A 14,787-nucleotide genomic window follows, 5' to 3' on the forward strand; every position below is an offset into this window, starting at 1 on the left:
GGTACACTGATTGTCAGCATCTATTTCCTCCCTGGAGACATTTTCTATTTCTGGTGAGGGCAAATTGATGAGAGTCTAGGCTTTGTCTAGACAGAGGGCCCCAACCGGGGGCCAGTAGGACCAGGATGAATTTTTTTTAGTGGTTTTATAGAGCTGGAGTAACAAAATTGGTACATACAATCACTTTACACCTCAAGACATTTATCAAATTCCTGTGCTACAGAGCACAGGAGGTCAAAGGGCTAACATTACAATCTCAGGAAATTAGACCATCATTTTCTCGTGCTGAGGAGAAAAGATGAGAGGTTAGAGTCTTCCAGGGAGAGGCATCCTGGTGAACATATAAAATGAATGCCTTGACATTCTGTATAAGCAAAGGAAAAATGTAGTGGTAGATGAGTTCTTACCAAAACAAATTCCCAGCCTTGCCTCAGCTTCATACCTGATTGAGTTAACCTAATCAGCTTCCTCCTTACGAAGGAAAGAGTGGACCCTTGCTGGAGAAAGATAGCATGATATACAACAATGCTTCCCAGCATTCAATCAAGAATTACGAGGCTTGTGAAGAGACAATATCATATGGCGGATAAACAAGAGAAAAACTGACAGTAGAAACAACACAAATTTGACCATCTATTAGAGTCATCAGACAAGATGTAGAAGAAAATAGAGTAGAATATGAGGCAGAAAAAGACTAATTTCTTCAGAATATTACTTCTAGACAAAAGAATAAAATATTTCATAACTTGGAATATAACATTTCATATGGAACTTAAAATTTGACTTAAAAATAAATCAGAAATAGTACAGACAATATTAGTAAGCTAAAAAATAGATCAAAACATCATATATAAACAGATTCACAGAAAAGACAAAAATGAAAAAATGTGATAAGGGTGTAAAGACTTGTGATGTGGTTTTGAAATGTTCATACACGTGTGTGATTTAGCTCCCAGAAAGAGAGGAGAGAATGGGATACAAGTACTATTTAAAAGGATAATGAACAAGGATTTTCCACAATAGAAGAAAGATACCAACCTATGAATTTTAAAAGTCTCTATAAGCTCAAGGAAAAATAAACACAAAAGTGGCATAAATCATGAATCAGAAAAATTAGCAATATAAATAGACTAAATATTCCAAATAAGAGGCTAAGATGATGGAAATTGATTAAAACAAACTAGTAAACAAAAACAAAATGCAATTGTCTTTTCCATAAATGTATGAAGACAAAGAAAGACCAAAAGTAAAATTATGAAAGAATTTATGTCAATAAGCATTGAACAGAATGGTTGCTATATAAATATCAGACAAATAAAATTTGAAGTAAAAAATTATAAGTAGTGATAAATAGGGAAGTCTCCTAAGGATAAAGAGTTCATGCAACAACAACACATATAGTAATTGCAAATCTGCATATATTGCATTAGGCATGAACTCTTTATCCTCAGGAAATGTAGTAAAATAGAAATAGCCAACTTCATAAATATATATTAAACACAATAAATAACAGAATAAATGAATAACACTCATGTAAAGATTTAGGAAATGTAAACAGCATAATTAAAAACTTGATCTAATTTACACCACACCCCAAATGGAGAATACAGAATTTACATTCTTTTAAAATGCACAAAATTGAAGATAAGCTGGTTTGTAAACCACACATCAACAAAAATGAAAGGACTAAATTATTTCAGAATCATTTCTTTGACCACAGGGAAATATTTCCTAGCTCTTCCTATTTTATTTCCATCACGTAAAGAACTTGGTAGTCATCATTCCTGTGTTTAAAATGAGAAAAGTTCAGTCAAACTAATTTTTTCAAACCTATCACAGAACTACAGTTGTGAGGCCAACTGGTACTGCAAAACCTGGAGGAACAGATAAAAACAGAAAGACACCACAGCCCAGATCCGCTTATCCAGAAGAGAAGCCCTTGTAGCCACAAACTTAAATTGTAATGATGTATTCCTACTGATGATGGCTGAGTGTAGACTAGAGTGAGAGACACAAAATTTGGGGAGTTTCAGTCTTAGGGGAGCCACCAGGATCCCATGCTTTTCCTCAATGAACCCTACCTGGTTCTCACAATAAGGAGCCAAGAAAGATCCCCTCATAGCTCTGGCAGGAGGTGGGAAAGAGTAAACATTGTAAAATACCTCCACAACCTTCCCCATAATGAAGGTCTAATCTCCAGGAAAAAGGACTTTGCCCAGAGAACAGTTCTGAGAAAATTACTTTATACCGCAGCTCTTTCCAGCCTTGCTATCTCATCTATGGAGGTGAGGGGATGAATGTGGGGAGGAAAAGGAAGCAGAGGAGGAAAAGTATAATCAGCAGGAATCAGGGATTCCAGGAACTATATTTGGAACGCTACAGCCAAAGTAGGGAGTAAGAGACAGGGCATGCACAAGCCACACCACTGGAGAAACAATTGTGAAAAGTTATGTTGCAGTCTTGCCAATACACCACAATGTTTCAATTTTGTTGTTTGAAGTAGGACCCCAGTTGTTTGTCTCACCACAGAGAAAATTAAAGAGCGTGGACACATGGGTTGAGGATGGAGTGAAAATTTAATAGGTGAAAGAAGAAAGCTCTCTGCAGTGAAGACGACAAAAGGGTTGCCATTCTACAGTTGCACAAAGGCTTTTATAAACAGGTTACTAGAGAGGAATGTTTCATTCACATAAGGTATAAAAAACTGGTTAGGGTTAAGTGTTTCATTTGCATAAGGTGCAAATTCCTGAGAGCTCCTCCCTGTCCTTTTAGTGTACTTGCAGATTCTTAGCCTAAGTTACTCCATGTTGCTTAATTTCCCTTATTGTGCATGTGTTAGGGGATGCACTTCTCCACTGTGGATGGACAGATGTGCCTGGTTCTGTGCAGCTCCCCTTGTCTGTGACCCTTGTTAGTTATACAAAAGGCATTTTTTATGGTGGACCTAGCCCCTTTATCTTTGCTTGCAGCTTGGTCTTTCAAGCTGTTCCTTTGTTAAAAAAGGAATTCGACCAAGGACTTGCTGTAGTTCTCTGTCTAACTGGTTCCTTTTTCTCTCTTCTCTTAGTTGCAGTCCTGAGACAAAGGCCAATCAAAGATTGAGACTGCATCGGAAGATTCTAGAAAGCCCCTCTTCCCTCACACCTTATCCACATACCACCAAGAACCACACCAATAGCTGAACAGAGAATGATAGGGCTGCAAGATGCAGATACTCTCTGAAGAGGAGCACTCAGGGAGGGTCAAGATAAGGAGGGCAGATGGAAAGAAATACTTTAGATGAATTTGAAACCTCTGGTATCTGTAGCTGGAATAAATATTAAATACAGCCCAAATCCTCATCAAAATAATATAAATCCTCACACTAAAGACCTATATATCTCAGTTTCCTATTACCTCATATAATATACCCAACTTTCAACTAAAAATTTCAAGGCATGCCACAGGCAAGAAAAAACACAGCCTGAAGAGACGAGGCAATCATCAAAGCCAACTCTCATAGGACACTAATTTTGAAATTATCAGATAGAAAATTCAAAACAAATATGATTAATATATTAAGGGCTCTGTATTCATAAGGGATCTCCAGAGAAAAAGAACAAACAGGATATACATATATATGTATGTATGGGGAGAGACAGAGAAATTTTAAGGAATCAACTCATGCAACTGTGGAGGTGCAAGACCAAAATATGCAGTAATAGACAGCAGGCTGGACATCTAGAGAAGAGTTAAGAGCAAACTCCAAAGGCCGCCTGGTGTCAGGACTCCTTCTTGTTCAGGGGAAGTCAGTCTTTGTTCTTTAAGGCCTTTAGCTGACTGGATGAGGCCTACCCACATTATGAAGGATAATCTGCTTTACTCAAAGTCTACTGACTTAAATGTTAATCTCATCCTAAAAATACTTTCACAGAACATCCAGAAAAAGGTTTGACCAAATATCTGAGCCACATAGACCAGGCTAGCTGATATAAAATTAACCATCACATGTCCGGCCCTTGTCAATGTGCCACCCATACTCATCTCCTTACATCATACTTAAGCTACAAATAAAAACAGAGCAAATTCATACTTTCACCTAACATGATATAGCTATCCTGCCTACAGAAAAAGTGCTTTAAGTCCCCAGAAAATGATGCAAAGTCCATAACAACATTTACTCTTTTCTTTTATAGCCTATAACTTAAACGCAATGTAAAGCTATATAGCCTATAACTTAAATACAATGTAAATATATGTACAATATTCAAATACATGATGTATAGTCAATACATTTTATGTTACATAATAAGAGGATAAAGGAGGGTAGAAAACAAAGATATTGCTGCACACATATGCAACGGCATCCTTTTAATTAAATTTTAAAAATTCATGTAAGTTACAGCTCTAGTTTCGGTAACTGGTCGTGTGATTGTTAGCCTTTATTTATAACTATCTCTTTCCACTACCCATTCCATATTTCCCTTTGCCCTCAGTATTCATCATGGTTTATTACCTGGTGGGGTGACCCAAACTAGGCAAATTCATAAAGGGTTTGGACCACAAGTAGTCCTGTCTGAATTGCATTGTAGTATTTCATTAAATTTAATCACAGGGTGCTATGGTTTGAATGTCTCCTCCAAAACTCATGTTGAAATGTAATCACCACTGTAACAGTATTAAGAGGTGAGAACTTTAAGAGGTGATTAGAACATGAGGGCACCACCTTCATGTTTGGATTTAATGCTTTAATAAGGGAGGTTTCAGGTGTGGTCTCTGTCACCCTCTCTTTGTCCTTCTACCATGTGATGCCTTCTGCCGTGTGAGAACAGAGTAAGAAAGCCCTCATAGATACCAGTACCTTGGTATTGAACTTCCCAGCCTCTAGAACTGTGAGAAATAAATTTCTATCCTTTACAAATTACCCAGTCTGTGATGTTCTGTTATAGCAGCACAAAACTGACTAAAACACAGAGACTGGAAATACTAAGAGATCCTCTAAGGGGGTGTAGCCTAACTTCCTATTTCATATTGTAGATGACAGGTAGTGACTTCCTGTAAAAGCATGTAGTATGGAAAGAGGAGAAAAAAGGGAGTAATTTTACACAAAGGAAACCTTACAAACACTACATCAACCAGGTTATCAAGTTTAACATCAACAGTGATACAATGAGAAAGGTACTTATCTCTATGATTTTCCTCCCCAAAACCCATAATCCCATTGTAATCATGAGAAAAACATCTAACAAATCCCAAATAAAGGATCTCCTACAAAATGCCACCCAATAATCTTAAAATAGTCAAGGTGATTAAAATCAAAGAAAGTCTAACTGTCACAAACTGTAGGAGAATAATGAAATGTAACAACGAAATGTAATAAACTATCTTGAATGAGATTCTGAACAGAAAATGCCACATAGGTAAATATCATGGAAATCTGAGTAAAATGTAGACTTTAGTTGATACTTTTCAAAATTATATTACAAGATTTTCATGAAAACAGAGAAAACCCAAGTTACCAAAAGTTATCTATCTGAATGAAACAGATAGCATAACTGAAGATAATATAAATATTTAAAACATAATAAGAGGAATTGTTTATAATTATATGCCAATATATTTGGCCATTTTGATGAAATTAACAAATTCTTGAAGTGGTAAAATTTACCAAACCTGACCAAAAGACATAAAAACTCTGATTAAGACAAACTTTATTGAATAAATTGAATCAGTTAATAAAATACGTTCTTTAAAAAATTTCAGGATCTTACAATCCCCACATGGAAAGGTAGAAGGGCAGCCATGGAATATGGTTGTGTCAGGAATTTGGTTAAATATTTTCACTCAAAAGCTTTTTATATATTAAGGAGTTAAACCAACAGACTAATGCATCATGAGTTGCCTGTTCATATCTTATTGTTTGTTTCAAAGCAGAAGTAATAAAAGACATTTTTAACAAACATCTATTCAAATTATTACTAGTAAAATTAAGCAGCTACTTAAAAATAGAGTAAGAAGAAAAGGCGGGGTTATATTTATTCCCTCAACTCTTACTGAGACTCTAACATGCAGACCACATCCCAATTCAAATACTTAAAAAAAATTATAATGAATTGAGCTAATCATCAGCATTCCCATTTGGAGAGAGCTCTTATATCCAGGTCACATCATCAGTCTTTAATTGGCCTGTCCTTAACCAATATGCCTATATCTCGATTCTACCTTGTTCAATAATCTTGGTCATTGGCTGTATCTTACAACTAATATACCCATATCTGCAGGGACTCACATTACAGAACACATTTGTTTAGCTTGTTCCTTCAGAAAAGCAGGGCTTCTGGCAGGAGAGTTTTTCATGAAAGAAAGCCATGTGCAAATAAGGCACTAAAATTGATAAATCCTATAGAAATTTACAACACGTAAAAGGAAATGAAAAGTCCACATAATCAATAAGCTCACAATCTAGTGAGGGAAAAGACACAAGCATATTCTGTAAGAAAAGACAACTACCTAAAGTTGCCTTATAGCTGCTCATCACTTACAGTTCAGAAGAACTTCTTTTCCTTGAATTCTAATGCATGCAGTTTAAGTAACTTTCAGAGACATTTATTTAGCATAATAATAAGATTTAGCAGAAGCATTTTTTGATAGCTCTAATTTTTAAATACTATTGGGAAAACAGAAGAAAAGCAAAAATAGTACAATTTAAGTAGATAAAAATACCTACTTGTACTTATTATGTGACAAATGTCATTTTAAGTGCTTGATAAATATTGACTCAGGTAACTGTTATAAAAACCTATTAAATATGTTATATTATTCATGCCCAATTTTATAGATGTGTACACCCAGGGACATAGAGGTTAAGCAATTTGGCCAATTTCTTTTTTTTTTTTTTTTTTTTTTGAAACGGAGTCTCACTCAGTTGCCCAGGCTGGAGGGCAGTGGCGTGATTTTGGCTCACTGCAAGCTCCGCTTCCTGGGTTCACACCATTCTCCTGCCTCAGCCTCCCAAGTAGCTGGGATTACAGGCGCCCACCACCTCGCCCGGCTAGTTTTTTGTATTTTTTAGTAGAGACGGGGTTTTACCATGTTAGCCAGGATGGTCTTGATCTCCTGACCTCATGATCCGCCCGCCTTGGCCTCCCAAAGTGCTGGTATTACAGACGTGAGCCACCGCGCCCGGGCAATTTGGCCAATTTCATATAGCTACTGACAGAGTTACAATTTGAACCAGGTCACGTGGTTTCAGATCACAAGTTCTTAAGCTATTTTAAGCTTCTATTCGTGCAACAAACGAAATGTAGAATAATTCAAGGCTTTCCATTATACAAGAGCCTATTGTATACGTATTAGTTGACCTTGGGCTAGTCACATTAATAACAGCCTTTCTCATTACAAAGAGTAACTGACAGGCATAATAAGCGATAGTCTTACAGAAACCAAAGGGTGCTAGTGAGAGAATCCCACTGCAGAATCAAAGCAAGCAAGCACAAACATCAGAATGAGGTAAACACAGAACCTGGCGATGTTCAACCAAGGGCCTCCTTGGCTTAGTAGGGTGTTACAGCGCTATCGTGAAGCTCAAAATTAAAAGCCTGAATTACATCAAAGAAGTCAAGATGCATGCTTCATCCTCTGTGTAAAGCAGGCAGCTGGCTAAATAATTCATTTCAGAAATATTTACATTCCAAACATTTGAGAAGCTCTGATTCCAGAATAGTTCTAAAGTGAGATCCTACTAAAAGGAAGGGCACTGAGTAGGTAAGACTGATAGAACATGGCTTTACCAGAGGTTTCTAAACACTCTACCCTTTGGGGAAATACCTGGACCGTTCATAAACCTTTTTCCTTTAGAAGTACCATAATAAGATTATAAAATAAACATTGTATTTTACCCTTATTAATTGTTGTCTAAACACACATTCTTTTCTATAATTCAAGACAACACAGGATACTTAATAGGTATCTATACTAACGTTCATGAATAAAGCTTGAAAATACTGAAAGGTCAGTAGATATCGTTATATAAAACAACCCAAGACAAGTTGAATGGCAAGTCCACTATAAATGACTTTGTTATAAATACAAAGACAAAAAAAAAAAGAAAGAAAGAGAGAGAGAAGATGTATATAATAAAAAATAATAACTGAAATCATTTGTTTTGTGCTCATCTTTATTAAAACTATTTCAAAAGTTTCAGATATTTTAATTAAAACAATTCTACAAGGATGAAAGTTTATGCCATGTTACCAAATGAAATTTAGCAAGAAAATATTTTGTTTTGTTTTGATACAGGGTCTTACTCTGTTGCCCAGGCTGAAGGGCAGTGGCATGAACATGACTCACTGCAGCCTTGACCTCCTGGGTCCAGAACTTCCCCCACCGCAGCCTCCTGAGTAGTTGGGACCACAGTCTCACACCACCATACCTAACTTTCTTTCTTTTCTTTTCTTTTTTCTTTTCTTTTCTTTTCTTTTCTTTCTTTTCCTTCCTTCCTTCCTTCCTTCCTTCCTTCCTTCCTTCCTTCCTTTCTTTCTTTCTTTCTTTCTTTCTTTCTTTCTTTCTTTCTTTTCTTTATTTTTCTTTCTCTCTTCTTCCTCCTTTCTTTTGTTTTCTTTCTCTTTCTCTTTCTCTCTCCTTCCTTCCTTTCTTCCCTTCCTCCTTCCCTTCCTTCCTTCCTGCCTCCTGGCCTTTCTTTCTTTTTTTCTTCTTTCTTTTTCTTCTTTCCTTTCTTTCTTTCTTTCTTTCTTTCTTTTCTTTCTTTCTTTTTCTTTCCTTTCCTTTTGAAAGGTTCTTAAACAATTGTCAACAATTATTCCTTCATTTCTCTTCCGACTCTGAGCCCTTCAGGGATCGACTTTTTTTAATCTTTCTAGTGCACAATCATAACTATCGCATCCTGCTGAAGGTTTTTACTTGGTCATTTACTCCTCTCCATAGGTCTACAAACCTAGGAGCCAATAGGGAGTGGATTGGAATGGTTGCCACCCATGTTTAAAACTTTTATTTCTTTGATTCCTAAAGGAAGGGAGAATTTTCTTCTGGGGATTTGTTATTTTATCTATTATTGAAACTAAACCATCTTATAATTCTTAGTGTTACAAAGGGACCAGCCTCAAACCATGTTTTGATGATTTATGGCTAATTCTTCAAGGGGCTTTTTTGGTTTGCTTTTGGATTTGGTTTTTATGGTTGCTTTTTTTTTTTTTTTTTTTTTTTTTTCCAATTTCTTGTTTTTTAAACCTGAAGTGAATTTGTAGAAGATTTTATGTTAAACCCTTACCAGCATTAAAACATTTATATTTACTTTGTACACAGTTTTGGTAGAGATTTTATATTCATCCAGTGTTTGGTTAAAAGACTAACACCAGAAAATAGTCTCATCTATTCTGTGAAAATTAAAATCTTTAGGTGGCATAGGCTGAGACGGATGCATTTCAAATTTTATTCAAAGATAAGGAGACTAAAAAGAAGGAAGGAAAAAAAATCTAGTGATTATTGGTTGAGATATTGGTTACCAAAAGGACTGAAAGATTTACAACCTAATTTTAATTTATTACATTATAGTCTTCATAGTGTTCTTAGGTACAAGTACTATATTTAGAAAAGCAGATTCTTCTTTGAAGGTATCATGGGCCAGCACTAATATGTAGATATGTGGATAGCAAGAACCACAAAGTTTCAGAGGTGAAAGGTTCCCTTAGAGAGCATCCTAGCCCACACCTGATTTTACAGAAAACAAAACTATAGTACAAATAGCCTAGGTAATTTATAGAAAGTTACACATTATTTAGTGACATAATCAAAATGCTGGTTTCCTGAATTACTTCTGTCCTGCCCTTACATTACTCAGGGACAAGAAAGAGGGAAACAGGAGAAAAAGAAATCATTTAATTAAATGAAGCTAATTCTTCTTCTTTCACAGATCTGTGCTGCTCTTGCAGAGTGATGGACATGGGGTAATCTGTGTAAGAAGGCTTAATAAGCAATCAAGGGCTTGGTCATTTTTTTTTAAACAGCTATTGCTTTTTTCCAGCTTAATGGGTTTATTTTCTCTTCTGATGGGAAGCAAAGGTATAATATTCAGTTCTAGGAAAAAATCTTGTCCTCTTATCCTCTTCTGTTATGTAACCCTCATCCCAATATAACCAAATGATATTTTGTTTTGCACTATTTGTTGTTCATTGCTTGTCCGTCTCTCTCCTAGCCATCTATGTTCCCTGTACATAGCCTGGTTACACTTAGTTGGTCATGTGGGAGCCATGGCTATTGAACCCCTAAAGGCTCACTGAAAAGTTACTGGCATCAGGCAGATTAAAAGCAGAGAGGGCAATCATATTTATTTAATGTATATACACAGGAGCTTCAGAATAAAACTAGATACTCCCTTTTATTGATTCCAGGTCTTTAGACAAAGTCTTTCAACAAGTTCCCAATCAGAAAATCTTTGAATTCATCTATATCCTGGAAGCCTCCACTTTGAGTTGTCCCACCTTTCCAGACCAAACCAATGTACATCTTACATGTATTGATTGATGTCTTATGTCTCCCTAAAATATATAACTAAGCTGTAGCGTGACCTCCTTGGTCCATGTTGTCAGCACCTCCTGAGGCTGTGCCATGTACATATTCTTAACTTTAGCAAAATAAACTTCCAAATTGATTGAGACTTATCTCAGATACTTTTTGGTTTACAATACCATCCTGAGGCCGCAGTAAAGAATGCAGACTCAGAGCATGGCTCCAAACAGGTTATGTTGATAAACCAGGTTTATTGGCAAAATGAGTTATCACAGAAAGTAAGGGAGAAGCTTGACTATCAATGGTGGCCCTGTTATGTAGATGAAGCTTCCCTCAGAGAGAACAGATGGTAAATGTTTCTTTTCAGACTTTTAAAGATGTCAGACTCTCAATCTCTCCTGGATCCCAGAAAGAAATAGAAAGAAGAGGTGTGGCTATCTTAATGGAGATTCTCTAAAGATACAAATTTTCCCCACAAAGACAGATTTGCAAGGCCACTTCAGTTTGCTGACTCTGCAGCGGCCATTTCAAAATATGTCAAAGAAACATATTTTGAGGTAAAATATTCTGATTTATTTCAGCCTCATATATTTTGAATTAACCAATTCAATTTCCCTTTAAGTTCCCTATTTTTTCCTGTAAGTTTTTCCATTTTCTTACTTAACTGCTCTTCCATCTTGTCCTAGGGATATATAAAGCTATTCCATCTATCAGACATCTCTCTAACTGCAAAATTATCTCTCTTTTTTTTTTTCATCTAAAACCTTTGTCTCTTTGTGCATGATCTCAGAAATTAGGAAATAGTTTAAATAGGTTCACACTTAAGTATAGGTTACTATTGAAGTAAAATTATTTTTAGACTTATCACTGGGAACTTCCTCTGCCTTTTTAGATAAAAGTCACTATATTGGCACCCACTGTCATGCTTTCTTACAGACAAAGAAATAGATTGTTCTTATCCTGCCAAATCTTGACCCCCACACCATCTTGTTTCCTTTGAAAACTCACTCCAAAGAACTTTCCACCCAGGTACTAGTCCCTTAGCTTAAGATGTTTCATCTTAGTTTGTACACACACACACACACACACACACACACACACATTCGCTGTCCAAGACCACCTTAAGGTTTCCCTCAGTCCAACTAAACTTGAGACATATCTCTTTCTGACTATTGGATCCCTACTTCTATTTTTGTAGAGCATTTAACTTAGAAAACTTGCCATTTTAAATTCTTTCCTTTCTCCTTTGAGATGTAAATCTTATGTCACACAGAAATGTCTTTTTCAAGGATCTGGGAACCATTTCTTTGAAGTGTAAAAATCAAAAAAGGTAATAACAGGGCCTCTATTTCCCAGTGTCTGGAGGAAAGTAGGAGCCTAATTTAAGGGCCAATTAGCAAATGTAGATGCATTCATCTCATTGACCAACCTCCCCCTAATGCCCTCTGGTGTTTTTCCATTAGCTTACCCAAGTATTTAAAAACTCTCCTATCTTTTCTTTCAGTGTCTTTCTGTTCAGTCTCTCTCCCTTATTGCAATCACCTTGACCCCTTATTGCAAGAGCCTTGAATAAAGTCTTCTTTGCCTATATAACTCTTTAGATGCAGTTTTTCTTTGACAACACACACACACACACACACACACACACACACACACACACACACAGGTTTTTACTATCTTAAATGGTCTTCTACTTGCTATTCCATTGTTATAGCTGTAATTAGTAGTTAATATTCATGGTCCAACAGTCTGTCATTCCAGTTATTCCTTATTCCACTTCAGTATAGCATCTGTCAACTGCCTGCAATTAATAACGGACAAAAATTTTCTAGTTCTTAATCTTACCTAAAATGATCATCAGGCTCAAAATTTAACACTGCTGACAACCTCCTTATGAAATGTTCTCTGCTCTTAATTTTTTTTTTGTTTTTATGTCATTTTCACAGGGTATTGGACCCTCACATCAGACATGTTGGTAGTTCAGTCTTCAAACATTTTTTTTTTCATAGTCTCTAAATTATCTCTGGGTGATTTCATTTACATCCAGTTGTCATCTACCATATCCCTGTTGTTGATTCTTAAATCTGCCAGTCAACTGGATTTTTCCTCTGAGTCCAAAACACTTATATCACACTCTTCACTGGATACTTATATTTGAGTCTCAGAGGCAATTTAATTCTAGCATGTCTAAAGCTTTACTCATCATTGCCATTTCCCATATTTTCCAACCCATCACTGGTCTTCTTATAACAATTCAGAATGCAGGCTGCCAACATATAGTCAGTTGCCCACAGAAGACTTCAGTCATCCTTGATGTCTGTTTTATCTTCACATCTTGGGACCGATCAGTCATCCAGTCTTACCTAAATTCCTAGCATCTCCAGAATATGAGTGTTTCTCCCATATTCAGTCAAGTCATTTGTTCCAGCCTTATTGTTTTCTACTTGGATTGTTTAATAACTGCCTCACTGATTTTCCTGCCTCTTTTCTTTCTCGGTCTCAAACCATCCTCCAAACAGCACCCAGAATGACCTTTTTAAAACAGGAATTCATCTTTCATTTCCCATACCCTACAGAATAAAATACAATTTCATTACCATGACATACCGAGCCCTTAGATCAATCATTCCTCTTTACTAGGTGTAAGATCTTAGACAAGCCATTGACCATCTCCATTTCTCAATTTCCTCATCTGCAAAGTAAAAATAATAATATTGTCTTCTTTACAGTATTATTATTGAAATAGCTTAGTACAGAATCAGTAACATTGTTGTTGTCATTAATGTAATTGGAATGAAGTTTGTCTAAGAAATTGTAATTTAAACATTAGTTAAAACATGTAGTGGATGAGAAAATAGCATCTTGAGACTCTCTGTGCCAGTTTTTACCAAGATTGTGAATAAAATTATTCTCAAGATTGTGAATTGAGATATATTTATGATTTCTTTCTTTTTTTTTTTTTTTTTTTTTAATTCTTAAATAGGTTTTTGGAATTCATAGCTCTACTCCACCTGGTGGCATATTAGGCATATTGTAGATGTACTTTGCAAGGACTGGGAAGCAGAAAGGAGTAGGAAGAGACTTAAATATACTGTTCCTTTATAGTTTTCTCCTCTTTGAATGTGTTCTATTACATTTATACAGATGGCTGACATTTAGATAATAAAGATGTATCAGGCTGTTGCTTTACAAAGTATGGTCCAAAAAACAAAATCACTGACATCACCTGGGAGATTATTGGAAGTAACTAATTTAAGGACCCACTTCAAACCTACTGAAATAGAATCTGTATTTTAAAAGATTCCAGATATGATTTATACTCACATTAAAATTTGACAAACTCTATTCTACAGAAATTTCAGCCTTCCTATATTGTATTTTCAGGCAAAGTGAAAATGACAACCTCAACCTCTTTATTAAATACAATCATATTTAGCATTTTGAATTTAAGTGACACTTCCTACAACAGAGACATAAGCTGTCAAACAAATATAAAGATACTAAGCTTTTGGTAACATGTTTGATTCTTGCTATGAACAGTCTGGGCTCATCACTTCTACACAGTTACCAATGCCTGGGCAAGAACATGTTCCAGAGGCTAATTTCTTTTGTGATGACATATGGAATTATATTTTATATAATGTTTAATTTGCTAGTTTAGACTTTAGAATACACCTCAAAGCTTCTATTTGATAATTTGGCCCATGTGATACAAGATGCTTCTGGAATATGTTAGCAATCACTTCCTTCTTCAACTTTGAAAATTATACAAGAAATTTTTTTACAAACAATATATGCCTTTGATGTTTAGTCATCTTATAAATGTGAAAGTCTTTAGAAAGTTCAAGAACAATTTCCAAATATGAAACTGTATGTATACTCTTGAAGTAGTATTCCAAGTATATGAAAAAGGTTTAAAAAACAACAATGGCTAGCCATAAGTAGAAAGCTGAAACTGGATCCTTTCCTTACTCCTTATATGAAAATTAATTCAAGATGGATTAGAGACTTCAATGTTAGACCTAATACCATAAAAACCCTAGAAGAAAACCTAGGGAATACCATTCAGGACATAGGCATGGGCAAGGACTTCATGTCTAAAACACCAAAAGCAACGGCAACAAAAGCCAAAATTGACAAATGGGATCTAATTAAACTAAAGAGCTTCTGCACAGCAAAAGAAACTACCATCAGAGTGAACAGGCAACCTACAGAATGGGAGAAAATGTTTGCAATCTACTCATCAGACGAAGGGCTAATATCCAGAACCTACAAAGAACTCAA

This window comes from Rhinopithecus bieti, unplaced genomic scaffold (assembly GCF_001698545.2).
Source record: "Rhinopithecus bieti isolate Rb0 unplaced genomic scaffold, ASM169854v2 scaffold_3068, whole genome shotgun sequence".
NCBI lineage: Eukaryota > Metazoa > Chordata > Mammalia > Primates > Cercopithecidae > Rhinopithecus > Rhinopithecus bieti.